This window comes from Bombina bombina, chromosome 4 (assembly GCF_027579735.1).
Source record: "Bombina bombina isolate aBomBom1 chromosome 4, aBomBom1.pri, whole genome shotgun sequence".
In the NCBI taxonomy this organism is placed as follows: Eukaryota; Metazoa; Chordata; class Amphibia; order Anura; family Bombinatoridae; genus Bombina; species Bombina bombina.
This window is the reverse complement of record NC_069502.1, coordinates 421,229,548-421,248,866: the sequence shown is the minus strand read 5'-3', so window position 1 is coordinate 421,248,866 and position 19,319 is coordinate 421,229,548.

Here is a 19,319-nt window from a genome sequence, read left to right as displayed (position 1 = left end):
AGCCCCTGCAGCCACCCCACACATTCACACACATCCCTACTAGATACCAGTAAAGAATTGGAATAGAAACATCCTGGACGTAAGCTCATATTACGAGTTAAAAGTAAGCTGTTTTCGCTCTTGCGATAACCCAACAAGCGCAAAAAGCTAAATCACGTGCGCGTTTACATATTCCCCCATAAAAGTTATTGGGGGGGAAAAAAAGTGGTAAAAAAGCATATTCTCATTTGTGCTAACCCAGCATGAAAATATGAATATTTCACATCCCAATGTACTTCACATAGCAGAATATATTCTATTTATTCCTAAATAAATATTTCTACATACAGTATATCTGATGTTTTTTTGGTAAAATATCTATCTATCCATCTATCTATCTATCCATCTATCTATCTATCTATCCATCTATCTATCTATCTATCTGTCAGGATAGGAAAAGTCCAGAGTCAGACCCAAATGCTAGAATGAGTTTGATTACACCCTAGTACTGTGAGTGTAAACCAGGACCTTACCCCACGACAGCTTCAATATAACAAGTACTCACTGATATAGGGTGGTAGTTAGCTTCAGCAGGATCAGGCAATGAGTTTTCATGCAGATAGGGATTAACCAAAAGAGTAAACAACCCGGGAATGTCCAGCAACGTGTAATCAGGCAGGTAGGGGTTAACCAACAGAGTAATCAAGCAAGCAATGTCCAGCAACGTGTAATCAGGCAGGTAGGGGTTAACCAATAGAGTAATCAAGCAAGCAATGTCCAGCAACGTGTAATCAGGCAGGTAGGGGTTAACCAATAGAGTAATCAAGCAAGCAATATCCAGCAATGTGTAATCAGGCAGGTAGGGGTTAACCAATAGAGTAATCAAGCAAGCAATGTCCAGCAACGTGTTATCAGGCAGGTAGGCGTTAACCAATAGAGTAATCAAGCAAGCAATGTCCAGCAACGTAATATCAGGCAGGTAGGGGTTAGCAGAGTCAAAGTCAGACAGGCAAAAAGTTCAATATCCAAGAATTCAATATTATATTGAAGCAAGCAATGTCCAGCAACGTGTTATCAGGCAGGTAGAGGTTAACCAACAGAGTAGTCAAACTAGCAATGTCCAGCAACATGTTATCAGGCAGGTATGGGTTAAACAATAGAGTAATCAAGCAAGCAATGTCCAGCAACGTAATATCAGGCAGGTAGGGGTTAGCAGAGTCAAAGTCAGACAGGCAAAAAGTTCAATATCCAAGAATTCAATATTATATACTCACTTAGCCACAGAAGAGAACAAACAGGCACCGGAGGAGTGAAGACGCCGGAATAAGAAGCCGCTCTGACGTCAGCAGAGAGGGGCGGCTCAGTACAGGAGTTGCTAGGCAAAGCAGCGTAGCGCAAAAGCGCAGAAGAGAGAAGCGAGAGCGATCAACTGAGTGATCGCGATACTATCTATCTATCATCTATCTATATATATATACAGAATATATATATATATATATATATATATACATAAATGATTATAGACATATAAAGTTATATTGTAGATGTATACAGATATATAGGAATATCTATTTAAAAAATATAGAACATATTTTGCTATCTGCAGAAGACTGGAATGTGAAATATTTATAGTAAATACATAGTTAAACATATCTATATGCATACAAACGCATACAAACACATCTCTAGCAATGTATCTGTATTTATCTCTATGTTAAAGTATTTTGCATTCCCCCATAGAATTCAATAGAGGAAAAAAGTGGGGGGAAAAACACCCACTCTCTCGCACAAACACTATAGCATTTTCGCAACTACGCTAACCCGACATGAAGATATGAATATTTCATATTCCAATGTTCTTAACATAATGGAAAATATGTTCTATTTATTCATATTTAAATATTTCTATAAATATCATGTTTTTTTTAAAAAAATATTTATATATATATATATATATATACAGATATTTATAGAAACATATATATAGAGCATTGGAAAGTAGAATATTTACAGTAAATACATAGTTAAACAATAATATATCTATATACATACAAATACATCTCTAGCAATGTATCTGTATGTATCTCATATGTTTGAGCCCTTATAACTTTTTGTGCAATATTTTTTATTTTTTTATTTTAGCAGACAGTTTTAATATGAGTGTAACTGTAATTTGTATTGTATTTTTGATGTGTTTTGTGACACTTTTTGTTCTGGAAAACAGTTAACCACGTCTCTGAGATCGCGGTAAGGATTGAAGCTTAAATCGCAATTGCGCTCAACTTGTAATATCAGTGCAATTAAAACTGCTCGCGAAAAGACAATATCGCTTGAGCAAAAACATTTGCTCCTCACTTAAAATCTAGGGGTCGATCCGATAAAAATCGTCGCCCGCAAAAGCTGGCGACGCCAATATTTGCGCGGATTTGGTATCCTATATACGGCGTAACCTAGAAGTTACGCCCGTATATTTCTGCCGTCGCCCGTAGTTTTTTGGGCCATAGGCAGGTATACCAAACCCGCGCAGTTTGGTATCCAATATACAGCGTAAGGACTTACGTGGCGAAAATGGAGAAATCTTACTCCATTTTCACCTCGCCACAAAAAGCAGCCGTAAGAAGCCTTACACTGACTATTGGAGCCCCGTAACTCCCTAAACTGGCTGCTAAAATAAACCTAGCAACTAACGCATGCGCAATGTCTATCTCCCTGTCAACCGCGATCTGCTAAAATAAACCTAACACCTAACGCATGCGCAATGTCTATCTCCCTGTCAACCGCGATCCCCCGCCGCAATCCCTAATAAAGTATTTAACCCCTAAACCGTCGCCATCTACATAAACTAACCACCTACTGTGAGCCCCTAAAACCGCCACCATCTAACTGATCTATCCCCTAAAGTGAACCCCTTACACCGCCGCCATCTATATTAAAATTATTAACCCCTAATTTAATCTACCTACCCCGCCGCCAGCTATATTATCTATATTAACCATAAGTATATTATAGTTAATATAGTTATTACATTATATATATTAACTATATTAACCCTTATTATATTAGGGTTAATATAGTTAATATAGTTACTATAGTATTTATATAAACTATATTAACTCTATCTAACCCTAACACCCCTAACTAAATTCTTATTAAATAAATATAATTCATATTATAAACTAAAATATTCCTATTTAAATCTAAATACTTACCTATAAAATAAACCCTAAGATAGCTACAATGTAATTAATAATTACATTATAGCTATGTTAGGGTTTATATTTATTTTACAGGTAAATTGTTAATTATTTTAACTAGGTATAATAGCTATTAAATAGTTATTACCTATTTAATAGCTACCTAGTTAAAATAATTACCCAATTACCTGTAAAATAAATCCTAACCTAAGTTACAAATACACATACACTATCAATAAATTAAATAAACTACAAATATCTATCTAGAAATACAATTAAATAAACTAAACTAAATTACAAAAAAAAACAAACACTAAATTACAAAAAATAAAAAAAAGATTACAAGATTGTTAAGCTAATTACACCTATTCTAAGCCCCCTAATAAAATAATAAACCCCCCAAATAAAAAAAATTCCCTACCCTATTCTAAATTAAAAATAGTTCAAAGCTCTTTTACCTTACCAGCCCTTAAAAGGGCCTTTTGTGGGGGCATGCCCCAAAGAAAACTGCTCTTTTGCCTGCAAAAAAACCCACAATACCACCCCCCAACATTACAACCCACCACCCACATACCCCTAATCTAACCCAAACCCCCCTTAAATAAACCTAACACTACCCCCCTGAAGATCTCCCTACCTTGTATTCACCCAGCCGGGCCGAACTCCTCATCCGATCCGGGCGATGTCTTCCAGCAAGCGGCAGTGAAGTCTTCTTCCATCCGGGCGATGTCTTGAAGCAAGCGGCAGAGAGTCTTCTTCCATCGGCGATGTCTTCAAGCAAATCGGCATCTTCAATCTTCTTTCTTCGCTCCTCCGCCGCGGAGCATCCTTCCGGCACGACGACTTCCCGATGAATGAGGTTCCTTTAAATGACGTCATCCAAGATGGCGTCCGCCGAATTCCGATTGGCTGATAGGATTCTATCAGCCAATCGGAATTAAGGTAGAAAAATCTGATTGGCTGATTGAATCAGCCAATCAGATTCAAGTTCAATCAATTTATGGAAACTAAAACACTGGGCTACTTAGGGTTGAAGATCTCTGCCAATTCAGTGAATTGGTATAGGGAGAATATCTCCACGGCTTTAAGAGACACTGAAGAGAAGATGAAATCTTGGGCGACACTTCCAGTCTCCCTGACCGGAAAAGTGGCTTTGTTTAAGATGTTTATCATTCCTAAAATTCTCTATACATTGAGGATGCTCCCCTTCTTGATAGAGAAGAGTGATCTTTGGCGCTTTAATCAAGCATTAAGATACTATCTTTGGAGTGGAAGGAAACATAGACTTAAGCTAGCTAAGCTATACCAACCTTATTGCAAAGGAAGATTAGCGCTATCAAATCTAGAAGGATACAATCAGGCTGCTATTTTACGCTTTCCGGTAGATTGGATAAAACAGTCCTTTATATATTCAGAAGAGTCTTTAGAAAGACAGGTGTGCTCTTCTCTCTCCTTGAATTTTGTCTTATTTGCTACTAATAAGGAATTGGGTAGGGGTATTCTTGATCATCCTTTATTTAGGGACATACTGATGTGCTGGAGGAAATTATCCAAACACTTGGGATTAGCGCAGACTGTTTCTAAATGGCTACCAATAAAAGGTAATGCTCGATTTCCGCTGGGTAATATGACAACTATTTATGAAAAATGGTCACCAGTTAATCCTTTGATTGTTGATGACTTTTATGATTATAAACATCATAAACTATATACATTTGAAAATTTCCAAAAAAAGTTTCCAAATACCCAAAGAAACCACATTTTTTACTTCTTACAAATTAAAAGTTATATTTCTGGTCTTGTTAAGACCTTTCCCCAAATATGGGAGGATCATCCTCTTGTCAATGTTAAACTACCAGAGAAACGGCTACTGTCAGTTTTATACAGATTCCTTCTATCTTTAGAAGAAAAGGATGTGACACAGGAGTTAGTTAGACAGTGGAATAGTATAACAGACTCAGTAGATTTAGATAGAGCACTTATGAATAGTCTTAAAATTACTCAAAGACTCTTTTCGGCTTCTTACTATAGAGAATCACAATTTAGGCTAATCCAGAGGGATTATTTAACCCCACGGAGAGCGGCTAAATGGAACAAAGAAGTGATCAATGTATGCCCTAAATGTTCTTTCCAGGATCCCAATCTGGGTCATTTGTTATGGGACTGCCCCAAGCTTAGACAATTTTGGGCGAGGCTAGAGTATTATCTTTCTTCAGTGGGGAAATTGAGGATATGTTTGGAAAAAGAATCTATCTTTTTTTGGTAGGACATAACTCTTGGGGGAAAATAGCAAATTTTGTACGTACTGTAATAATAATTGTTAGGCCACTTATTTTTAAGCATTGGATCACTTCAAAAACTCCCTCTATGACGGAAGTAAAAAATCTTCTGATTGACTCAATGATCAAAGCAGCCTTTGAGTCTAAATTAAGTGGGATAAGAGGAAATTCCTTTCTTAGGATCTGGAGAGAATTTGTTTGTTGTCAAAGTGAGAGTACTGTACTCTATATAGAACAAATTATTAATTTAAAGCTAACCTGAAAAAATGGAATAGGAGATTTGGGGGCGTTGGGGGGGGGGGAGAGGGGAGCAGAGTATGGGAAAGTTGTGAGAGTGTTCCTCTTTTTTTTTTTTTTTTCTGTTGTAGGGTTATTATACTTAATATATATATAATATAATAACGATATTAACTATATGAACACTAATATAATTAGGGTTAATATAGTTAATATATATAATATAATAACTATATTACCTATATTAATATAGTTAATATAGCTGGCGGCGGTGTAGGGGGATTAGATTAGGGGTTAATACATTTATTATAGGTGGCCGCGGTGTAGGGGGATGTAGATTGTAGGCAAAAGAGCAGTTTACTTTGTGACAAAGCCCCGCCAAAAGCCCTTTTAAGGGCTGGCAAAAGAGCTGTTACTTTGGGGCATGCCCCGCAAAAAGCCCTTTTAAGGGCTGGCAAAAGAGCTGTTACTTTGGGGCAATGCCACGCAAAAAGCCCTTTTCAGGGCTATTTGTAGGGTTAGACTTAGGTTTAGTGGTAGGAATAGTTTAGTATTTTAGGGGTTAAATAATTTAATATATATGGCGGCGGGGTAGGGGGATTAGATTAGGGGTTAATAATTTTAAAATAGATAGCGGCGGGGTAGGGGCTCACTTTAGGGGGTTAGAGATTTAATATAGCTGGCGGCGGTTTAGGGGTTAATAACTTTATTAGGTAGCGGCGGGCTCCGGGAGCGGCGGTTTAGGGGTTAATACATATTTTATTGTTAGGCTAGTGAGGGGGGATAGCGGATAGAGGGTTAGACGTGTCGGGCTATGTTAGGGAGGCGTGTTAGACGTGTCGGGCTATGTTAGGGAGGCGTGTTAGACAGTGCGGGTGATTTAGACTTTAGTCAGGTTTTGTAGGCGCCGGCAGTTTCTAATGTGCCGCAAGTCACTGGCAACGCCAGAAATTTGTACTTGCGCAGATTTCTGGACATCGCTGGTTTGTCAGACTTACGGCATGTTAGCATCTGACGGCGACATATATGGGATAGCTCGAGTTGCGAGCTGAAACTGCGGGCGACGTGGGTTCCCTCGCTTGCGCCGCAAACTACGATCTATATCGGATCGACCCCCTAGCCCTTAATGTAATTTTGATATGCTTTGAGCAACTTTTAAGTTTTGCAAAAGAGTTAATCACAGCTCTTAAGTCAAGGTAATCATTCAAGTGTAAATCACTATTGCAGTCAAGTGATTGCATTTACTTTCAACTAGTACGAACCAACGAGCGCAAACCCTGCAAACATTTGCTCCCCACTTGTAATCTGGCCAATAGTTTTTTTTTTAAGTTGTCTGTTTAAGGGGCTGTTAATGCCTAAGACATGAACATAAATATTGAAAGGTAGAGTCTTTGAGGGTTAACATTGTATGTTAAGGTGTATGTATATTTATGTGTAGATATATGTGTGTATATTTTGGTGAGGATATATACAATGTGTGTCTGTCAGGGCCGGAATGGGGAAAAAAGCAGCCCTGGAAATCTTAAGGACCAGCCCTCTATTCTGGCATATATATATATATATATATATATATATATATATATATAGTAGCAAAGGAGAGCACTCTCACTTAGTAAAACAGCTGCCAAGGTGCTAGTGTGGTGTAAGTACAGCAACAAAAAACTTGCACTCTCTGGTCTTTTTTGAAACAATCTTTTACTGTGAAAAGTGACGTTTCGGGACAAATTATCCTCTTCCTCAGACACAGTGTATACATATTGCAAACAATATATAGTTTGAACACATTAAACCCCATCCCCAATTAGGACCAAAAAAAAAACGCCAAAAGGTAGTAATGGCGACCACCTAGTCACATAGTAAACATAGTGTGCATCAACAACAAATAGAAAAAATCTGTCTGAGCATAATTATATAAATACAAGTGTAGTTATCATATGTGACATAATATTTAAAACCAGCAACACAGAACATCAATGGAAGAACAGATGCGAAAATTGAGAAGCATGTCTAACCAAGACCGCATCATCATATCATACAAAATAACATATGCACAGAGACAATTATAATATACTCAGCATTGGGAACCGGGGCTGATTAAACCATAGTAGGAAAGATAGGCCATTATTACTTACAGAACGGCATTAGCCGATAGCGTCCCTCAGAGCTTCCTGGAGAAAGGAGGCACGTGACCTAACAACCCACTCAACGGCCGGCATATGCGCTGCTATTGCAATGCACGGTTTAGTGCCGAAAACGTCACTGCTGGGGAAACGACCAATCGGAAGTGTTGAGCAGGCGATGCACGGTCGTAGCAAGGCATAGCCACTATTAGAGAATAAAGCAGAGGAAATACATAGTTATAGATGTACAAAAAAATGATGCAGAGTAATATATAGCACAAACTAACAGTTTAAATTGCACTGGATCTATGGTTAAAGATACTCACTAGCTATATCCATGCTTCAACATACACTGGGAAATCACTCTATTTATAGGAAACCCTCAATGCCACTAGACAGGGGAAATGCTTGCAGCAAAAATAGAAATAAAGATAAATAAAATATTTGTATGCCTGTTGTACCTTACAGAGTGAGTACTCACTCAATCAATGGGAAATAGGAAATAAGGGAGGACTTATTATTAAAGGGGAGACATTTTTATAAAGGAATTTTTTTTTAAGGCTAAGGGAGGGCTCACAGGTAGTGATGTCGCGAACAGTTTGCCGGAGAACAGTTCCCGGCGATCTTAGCTTGTTCGCGTTCGCCGCGGCGGGCGAACATATGCGATGTTCGATCCGCCCCCTATTCGTCATCATTGAGTAAACTTTGACCCTGTATCTCACAGTCTGCAGACACATTTCAGCCAATCAGCAGCAGACACTCCCTCCCAGACCTTCCCAGCTCCTGGGCAGCAGCCATATTAGATTCATTACGATCCTGCATTCTTAGTGAGAGGAGGGTTAGTGCTGCAGCTTGTGATTTTATAGGGAAATTGATAGCTAGGCTAGTGTATTCAGTGTCCACTACGGTCCTGAAGGACTCATCTAATCTCTGCTGTAAGGACAGCACCCCAAAAAGCCCTTTTTAGGGCTAGAACTTCAGCCCAAAAAGCCCTTTTTAGGGCTAGAACTTCAGTCATTTTTTTTTTTGTTTGTTTTTTGTAATCTAATTGTATTTGCCTGCCTGTCAGCCTGTGTGTGAGGCTCACAGCATATACTGTGATTAATTGCTCTGTGCCACCACTCATATCAGGTGTAACATTAGTGTAAATTTAAAAAAAAAAAACTTTTACATCAGTTTGCTAGTGTAATCTAATTTCATTTCCCATCAAGCCTGTGTGTCAGGCCCACAGCATATACTGTGATTAATTGCTCTGTGCCACCACTGATATCTGGTGTAACATTAGTGTAAAGTTTTTTAATAAAAACTTTTACATCAGTTTGCTAGTGTAATCTAATTTCATTTTTCATCAGGCCTGTGTGTCAGGCCCACAGCATATAATGTGATTAATTGCTCTGTGCCACCACTGATATCTGGTGTAACATTAGTGTAAATTAAAAAAAAAAAACTTTTACATCAGTTTGCTAGTGTAATCTAATTTCATTTTCCATCAGGCCTGTGTGCCAGGCCCACAGCATATACTGTGATTAATTGCTCTGTGCCACCACTGATATCTGGTGTAACATTAGTGTAAATTAAAAAAAAAGAAACTTTTACATCAGTTTGCTAGTGTAATCTAATTTCATTTAACATCAGGCCTGTGTGTCAGGCTCACAGCATATACTGTGATTAATTGCTCTGTGCCACCACTGATATCTGGTGTAACATTAGTGTAAATTTAAAAAAAAAGAAACTTTTACATCAGTTTGCTAGTGTAATCTAATTTCATTTTCCATCAGGCCTGTGTGCCAGGCCCACAGCATATACTGTGATTAATTGCTCTGTGCCACCACTGATATCTGGTGTAACATTAGTGTAAATTAAAAAAAAGAAACTTTTACATCAGTTTGCTACTATAATCTAATTTCATTTTCCATCAGGCCTGTGTGCCAGGCCCACAGCATATACTGCGATTAATTGCTTTGTGCCACCACTCATATCTGGTGTAACATTAGTGTAAATTTAAAAAAAAAAAAAACTTTTACATCAGTTTGCTAGTGTAATCTAATTTCATTTTCCATCAGGCCTGTGTGTCAGGCCCACAGCATATACTGTGCCTAATTGCTCTGTTTTCCACCACTTATATCTGGTGTAACATTAGTGTAAATTTTTTTATAATTTTTTTTACATCAGTCTGCTAGTGCAATCTAATTGCAGTTGCCAAGCCAGCCTGCCACTGCTAGCCTCAGTGCCACCACTCATATCTGGTGTAACATTAGTATAAATTTTTGATTTTTTTTTTTTTACATCAGTCTGCTAGTGTTATTTAATTGTAGTTGCCAGGCCAGCCTGCCACTAGTGCCAGCCTGTGTGTCAGGCTCCCAGCATATACTGTGCCTACTTCCATCCTCAGTGCCACCACTCATATCTGTTGTAACATTAGTGTAACTTTTTTTTTAAAAAACTTTTACATCAGTCTGCTAGTGTTATTTAATTTTAGTTGCCAGGCCAGCCTGCCACTAGTGCCAGCCTGTGTGTCAGGCTCCCAGCATATACTGTGCCTACTTCCATCCTCAGTGCCACCACTCCTATCTGTTGTAACATTAGTGTAAATGTAAAAAAAAAAAAAAAAATTTTGACTGTGAAACATCAGTCTGTTAGTGTAATCTAATTGAAGTTGCCTGCCTGCCAGCGTGTGTGCCAGGCCCACTTGCCAAGTTAGTGGCACCACTCATATTTGTTGTAACATGTAGACAACTGATTTCCACAGCACCAAAAAATGATAGGAAAATTGTTAAATAAACTTAGCTTTTATTGTTCCATTTCAGCACTTGGCACACAGCAGCAAAAAAAGCGACGTTTCGGGCTGTTAACCCTTACTCATGCTTATTCAGAACACCTGTTAGCTGCTCCTTAAATACCATATGACATTAACCCTTAATACACCAAATAACATTGTGTTAACTAAACAACTACAAAATATCGCCACCTAGTGGTCAAAACTCATTATTCCTATAAAAATTGTTAAATACATAGTTAAAAACAATCTGCTGTTAGTAGTTACAATTTCCAGATATATATCTTATACATTCATCATATGATAATATTATTATCTTTGCTACAGTTTACTTATTTACAGTGAATACAATATTGTGTTGTATTACAAACTGAGAAAAATATCTTTTATTTCAAATTTTTAAATTCAGATTTTTACTCACAAGAATACTGTCATATCTATTTCTCTATTGATCCCTTTGGGAACTAAAGCATCTAACTTGTGTATCCAGAAGGATTCTTTCCTCTTTAGCTGAGTTTCCCTATTCCCACCCCTTCTATGGGGTTCAACACTATCAATGACTTGCCACCTCAGTTGTGAGATATTGTGACCAGCTTCAATAAAGTGACAGGCTACCGGGGCTTTCATGTCCCCACATCTTATATTTGATCTGTGCTGACTGAGGCGATCACGTATTTTTCTAACAGTCTCGCCCAAGTAGATTTTGGAGCATGGACACTTAATAAGATAAATTACATGTGTAGACTCACATGTATAAAATTTGTTGATGTTAAACTTCTTACCTGTTTGGGGGTGTACAAACTCTCTACCCTTTATAACCGAATGGCAACTGGCACAGTTTAAACAGGGATAGGTGCCACATGATTTAGATGATATGTATGTCTGTTTTTTCACCTTGGCCCCAATGTCATTCTTTACCACTAGATCTTTAATATTGGGCACTCTCCTATATGCCATTAGTGGATAGTTTTGAAATTCAGTAATATCTGTATTACAATTTTTTATAATATGCCAATGTTTTTTAAGGTATTGGGCAATTTCAGCACTATAAGGATTGTATTGTGTTACACACACTATTCTATCCTGTTTATTCCTAATTTTGTGCCTATTTTCACTGACACTATTGGCTTTTTGTTTCTCTCTTTCCACTAAGCTAGAAGGATAACCCCTTTGTACAAATCTCTCAGTCATCTCTCTAAGTCTTATCTCTTTCACATGGCTGTCACTTACTATTTTATGAACTCTGAGCATCTGGCTTTTAGGTAGGGAATTTTTCAAAGACTCATGATGGAAGCTATCATATTTAAGTAGGGAATTTCTATCTATACTCTTCCTGTACATGTCAATTTTTAAATTACCAGTCATGACATCCTTGTGCACTTCAGTATCCAAGAATACAATATTTGTCTCGCTAAAATTAAGTGTAAATTTCAGTCCCTGCACTGCACTATTCAACTGATCTACAAAAGCCAAAAGGGATTCAATGTCACCCCACCACACGCCAAACACGTCATCTATGAAGCGCCACCAGGCTGCCCCATACTTTAAGAATAAAGCATTTTCATAGACAAATTTGTCTTCAAAACAACTCATGAACATGTTGGCGTATGATGGGGCAACATTGGACCCCATGGCTGTCCCCTTCAACTGCAAGTACCATGTTTCACCAAATAAAAAATAATTGCAATACAATACCACTCTAAGCAGATCTTCAATAAATTTCAATTGTATGTAGCTATATTTATTGGTTTTAGTCATAGTGGTCATAACAGCTCCAATTCCACTTTCATGCTTGATGGATGTGTATAAGCTACAAACATCAAGTGAAAAAAGTATATACTTTGTGTCATTTAGCGGCAAATCTTTAAGCTTCAAAATGAAGTCACTAGTGTCTTTAATGTAAGAAGTTGCTTTCATAACTTCAGGCTGTAAGATTTTATCAAGATATACCGCTATATGACTAAATACAGATTGTATACCAGCAACTATTGGACGACCAGGTGGTCTATGGGGGTCTTTATGTACCTTTGGTACTGTGTATATAATTGGGTTTTTTGGCCACTCAATGTATAGATATTTAGCCAATTTTTTATCTATAACACCCTTAGTAAGAGCCTTGTCAATTATACCCTTAATTTCTTTTTGTATATTAATGAGTGGGTTACAAGGGAGAACCAAATATGTATCTTTATCTTTCAATTGATTAGTGAGTTCACTAATGTAGTAGTCCTTATCTAGGACAACTATGGCTCCTCCCTTGTCTGCCCCCCTCACCACTATATCTTTTTTGCATAAAGTAGAAATAGCTCCACTCTGAGCTTTGGTAACATTATGTTTAAACTTCCATGATTTCTTTTTGATCTTACATTCTAAGTGTTTCAAATCATTTTTCACCAATTGCATGTATGTTTCAATGCTATTATTGTAACCTGGTGGAGTAAAACTGCTTTTATGATATAGTCCAGTTGCTTTAAGAGTCAGTGTATCTTTGTCCAGATTCTCAATAGCATTAACTGCTTTAGACTTGTTATTAAAAAAGGACTTAAGTCTCAATGTCCTAAAGAATCTGTACAAATCCTTTTCCAACTCAAAAAAGTCCACATCTTTAGCTGGGCAAAATGACAAACCCTTATTTAGTAACTGGTACTCACTGTCCGTTAAACTGGAGGTGGAGATGTTAATTATTGATGATTCCTCATTCACTTCTTCTGTTTCTTTGCCCTCCTTGGACGACTGAATTGCCCCTTGCCTCCGTTTGTGTTTCCGGCCTCCTCTGTGCCCTGTTTGGTGTTTGTTTCGTCGCTGGATTCTAAAAAACTTGATCCGGTAGAGCTGTCTGTTCCACTCGAGCTCCTCTGATCATGTCTGGCTTGGCTCTGTGATGTGTAGTTGCGGCCGGTTCTCATTTTCTGTGAGGTATCCCTCCGCCGCCAGGATCGATTCTCACCCCTCCAACGATAGACGTTTCCTTGGGCATAATCCTATTCATCACGCTGAAACTTCTGTCGTTTGCCATCTTGTAAGTCCTTCTTCAAAGCAGTAATTTTGTCATCTATATCTTTAATTTTTTTGCTGTATTCTTCTATAGATAGAACTTGTCTGAGCTCCTCCTGTTTCGCTTCCACTATGACCTGTTGTCTGTCAATTTCTTTCTGTAGTGTCTCTACTGTTAGTACAATTAGGTCATAGGAGCATTTGTTCAGTATAGCTTCAAATTTTTGACAATATTCGATGTTATCCTTTAGTAATGTAGGTCGGGTACTCATGCGTAACCCTCTGGGGATTCTTTTAACTCTATAGTATTCTGCAAGAGTTATGCTGTGCAGTTCCCAAATCATATTTCTCTTTTTCAATTTTTCATATTCTTGACTGGTAACTTCCACTGGTGCATCCTTGAGGAAATCCCTAGATCCTCTCACAAGGGTAGTGATACGAGCAGCATCCATCTCTGTATAAGTAAACATTGAAGTGCCATCCGTTTTAGTGCTTGTTTCCATTTTGTTAATTGTTTAGTTCCTAGTGGTGTTTGCAGGTCTGTCTTGCAGTAAAATATGTCAAACAGTTCCCAAGTGACAGACAGCACACACCTGATGCTCGTGGTAGAGGGCCACTGCACACACCTCTCTGTAATATGTAGACAACTGATTTCCACAGCACCAAAAAATGATAGGAAAATTGTTAAATAAACTTAGCTTTTATTGTTCCATTTCAGCACCTTAAAAAACATTGGCATATTATAAAAAATTGTAATACAGATATTACTGAATTTCAAAACTATCCACTAATGGCATATAGGAGAGTGCCCAATATTAAAGATCTAGTGGTAAAGAATGACATTGGGGCCAAGGTGAAAAAACAGACATACATATCATCTAAATCATGTGGCACCTATCCTTGTTTAAACTGTGCCAGTTGCCATTCGGTCATAAAGGGTAGAGAGTTTGTACACCCCCAAACAGGTAAGAAGTTTAACATCAACAAATTTTATACATGTGAGTCTACACATGTAATTTATCTTATTAAGTGTCCATGCTCCAAAATCTACTTGGGCGAGACAGTTAGAAAAATACGTGATCGCCTCAGTCAGCACAGATCAAATATAAGATGTGGGGACATGAAAGCCCCGGTAGCCTGTCACTTTATTGAAGCTGGTCACAATATCTCACAACTGAGGTGGCAAGTCATTGATAGTGTTGAACCCCATAGAAGGGGTGGGAATAGGGAAACTCAGCTAAAGAGGAAAGAATCCTTCTGGATACACAAGTTAGATGCTTTAGTTCCCAAAGGGATCAATAGAGAAATAGATATGACAGTATTCTTGTGAGTAAAAATTTGAATTTAAAAATTTGAAATAAAAGATATTTTTCTCAGTTTGTAATACAACACAATATTGTATTCACTGTAAATAAGTAAACTGTAGCAAAGATAATAATATTATCATATGATGAATGTATAAGATATATATCTGGAAATTGTAACTACTAACAGCAGATTGTTTTTAACTATGTATTTAACAATTTTTATAGGAATAATGAGTTTTGACCACTAGGTGGCGATATTTTGTAGTTGTTTAGTTAACACAATGTTATTTGGTGTATTAAGGGTTAATGTCATATGGTATTTAAGGAGCAGCTAACAAGTGTTCTGAATAAGCATGAGTAAGGGTTAACAGCCCGAAACGTCGCTTTTTTTGCTGCTGTGTGCCAAGTGCTGAAATGGAACAATAAAAGCTAAGTTTATTTAACAATTTTCCTATCATTTTTTGGTGCTGTGGAAATCAGTTGTCTACATATTACAGAGAGGTGTGTGCAGTGGCCCTCTACCACGAGCATCAGGTGTGTGCTGTCTGTCACTTGGGAACTGTTTGACATATTTTACTGCAAGACAGACCTGCAAACACCACTAGGAACTAAACAATTAACAAAATGGAAACAAGCACTAAAACGGATGGCAATTCAATGTTTACTTATACAGAGATGGATGCTGCTCGTATCACTACCCTTGTGAGAGGATCTAGGGATTTCCTCAAGGATGCACCAGTGGAAATTACCAGTCAAGAATATGAAAAATTGAAAAAGAGAAATATGATTTGGGAACTGCACAGCATAACTCTTGCAGAATACTATAGAGTTAAAAGAATCCCCAGAGGGTTACGCATGAGTACCCGACCTACATTACTAAAGGATAACATCGAATATTGTCAAAAATTTGAAGCTATACTGAACAAATGCTCCTATGACCTAATTGTACTAACAGTAGAGACACTACAGAAAGAAATTGACAGACAACAGGTCATAGTGGAAGCAAAACAGGAGGAGCTCAGACAAGTTCTATCTATAGAAGAATACAGCAAAAAAATTAAAGATATAGATGACAAAATTACTGCTTTGAAGAAGGACTTACAAGATGGCAAACGACAGAAGTTTCAGCGTGATGAACAGGATTATGCCCAAGGAAACGTCTATCGTTGGAGGGGTGAGAATCGATCCTGGCGGCGGAGGGATACCTCACAGAAAATGAGAACCGGCCGCAACTACACATCACAGAGCCAAGCCAGACATGATCAGAGGAGCTCGAGTGGAACAGACAGCTCTACCGGATCAAGTTTTTTAGAATCCAGCGACGAAACAAACACCAAACAGGGCACAGAGGAGGCCGGAAACACAAACGGAGGCAAGGGGCAATTCAGTCGTCCAAGGAGGGCAAAGAAACAGAAGAAGTGAATGAGGAATCATCAATAATTAACATCTCCACCTCCAGTTTAACGGACAGTGAGTACCAGTTACTAAATAAGGGTTTGTCATTTTGCCCAGCTAAAGATGTGGACTTTTTTGAGTTGGAAAAGGATTTGTACAGATTCTTTAGGACATTGAGACTTAAGTCCTTTTTTAATAACAAGTCTAAAGCAGTTAATGCTATTGAGAATCTGGACAAAGATACACTGACTCTTAAAGCAACTGGACTATATCATAAAAGCAGTTTTACTCCACCAGGTTACAATAATAGCATTGAAACATACATGCAATTGGTGAAAAATGATTTGAAACACTTAGAATGTAAGATCAAAAAGAAATCATGGAAGTTTAAACATAATGTTACCAAAGCTCAGAGTGGAGCTATTTCTACTTTATGCAAAAAAGATATAGTGGTGAGGGGGCAGACAAGGGAGGAGCCATAGTTGTCCTAGATAAGGACTACTACATTAGTGAACTCACTAATCAATTGAAAGATAAAGATACATATTTGGTTCTCCCTTGTAACCCACTCATTAATATACAAAAAGAAATTAAGGGTATAATTGACAAGGCTCTTACTAAGGGTGTTATAGATAAAAAAATGGCTAAATATCTATACATTGAGTGGCCAAAAACCCCAATTATATACACAGTACCAAAGGTACATAAAGACCCCCATAGACCACCTGGTCGTCCAATAGTTGCTGGTATACAATCTGTATTTAGTCATATAGCGGTATATCTTGATAAAATCTTACAGCCTGAAGTTATGAAAGCAACTTCTTACATTAAAGACACTAGTGACTTCATTTTGAAGCTTAAAGATTTGCCGCTAAATGACACAAAGTATATACTTTTTTCACTTGATGTTTGTAGCTTATACACATCCATCAAGCATGAAAGTGGAATTGGAGCTGTTATGACCACTATGACTAAAACCAATAAATATAGCTACATACAATTGAAATTTATTGAAGATCTGCTTAGAGTGGTATTGTATTGCAATTATTTTTTATTTGGTGAAACATGGTACTTGCAGTTGAAGGGGACAGCCATGAGGTCCAATGTTGACCCATCATACGCCAACATGTTCATGAGTTGTTTTGAAGACAAATTTGTCTATGAAAATGCTTTATTCTTAAAGTATGGGGCAGCCTGGTGGCGCTTCATAGATGACGTGTTTGGCGTGTGGTGGGGTGACATTGAATCCCTTTTGGCTTTTGTAGATCAGTTGAATAGTGCAGTGCAGGGACTGAAATTTACACTTAATTTTAGCGAGACAAATATTGTATTCTTGGATACTGAAGTGCACAAGGATGTCATGACTGGTAATTTAAAAATTGACATGTACAGGAAGAGTATAGATAGAAATTCCCTACTTAAATATGATAGCTTCCATCATGAGTCTTTGAAAAATTCCCTACCTAAAAGCCAGATGCTCAGAGTTCATAAAATAGTAAGTGACAGCCATGTGAAAGAGATAAGACTTAGAGAGATGACTGAGAGATTTGTACAAAGGGGTTATCCTTCTAGCTTAGTGGAAAGAGAGAAACAAAAAGCCAATAGTGTCAGTGAAAATAGGCACAAAATTAGGAATAAACAGGATAGAATAGTGTGTGTAACACAATACAATCCTTATAGTGCTGAAATTGCCCAATACCTTAAAAAACATTGGCATATTATAAAAAATTGTAATACAGATATTACTGAATTTCAAAACTATCCACTAATGGCATATAGGAGAGTGCCCAATATTAAAGATCTAGTGGTAAAGAATGACATTGGGGCCAAGGTGAAAAAACAGACATACATATCATCTAAATCATGTGGCACCTATCCTTGTTTAAACTGTGCCAGTTGCCATTCGGTCATAAAGGGTAGAGAGTTTGTACACCCCCAAACAGGTAAGAAGTTTAACATCAACAAATTTTATACATGTGAGTCTACACATGTAATTTATCTTATTAAGTGTCCATGCTCCAAAATCTACTTGGGCGAGACAGTTAGAAAAATACGTGATCGCCTCAGTCAGCACAGATCAAATATAAGATGTGGGGACATGAAAGCCCCGGTAGCCTGTCACTTTATTGAAGCTGGTCACAATATCTCACAACTGAGGTGGCAAGTCATTGATAGTGTTGAACCCCATAGAAGGGGTGGGAATAGGGAAACTCAGCTAAAGAGGAAAGAATCCTTCTGGATACACAAGTTAGATGCTTTAGTTCCCAAAGGGATCAATAGAGAAATAGATATGACAGTATTCTTGTGAGTAAAAATTTGAATTTAAAAATTTGAAATAAAAGATATTTTTCTCAGTTTGTAATACAACACAATATTGTATTCACTGTAAATAAGTAAACTGTAGCAAAGATAATAATATTATCATATGATGAATGTATAAGATATATATCTGGAAATTGTAACTACTAACAGCAGATTGTTTTTAACTATGTATTTAACAATTTTTATAGGAATAATGAGTTTTGACCACTAGGTGGCGATATTTTGTAGTTGTTTAGTTAACACAATGTTATTTGGTGTATTAAGGGTTAATGTCATATGGTATTTAAGGAGCAGCTAACAGGTGTTCTGAATAAGCATGAGTAAGGGTTAACAGCCCGAAACGTCGCTTTTTTTGCTGCTGTGTGCCAAGTGCTGAAATGGAACAATAAAAGCTAAGTTTATTTAACAATTTTCCTATCATTTTTTGGTGCTGTGGAAATCAGTTGTCTACATATTACAGAGAGGTGTGTGCAGTGGCCCTCTACCACGAGCATCAGGTGTGTGCTGTCTGTCACTTGGGAAATATTTGTTGTAACAGTAGTGTAAATATTTAAAATAAAAACTTTTTTGACTGTGAAACATCAGTCTGCTAGTGCAATTGAATTGCAGTTGCCTGCCTGCCAGCGTGTGTGCCAGGCCCACTTGCCAACTAGTGCCACCAATCATATTTGTTATAACAGTATTGTAAATATTTAAAAAAAAACTTTTTTGACTGT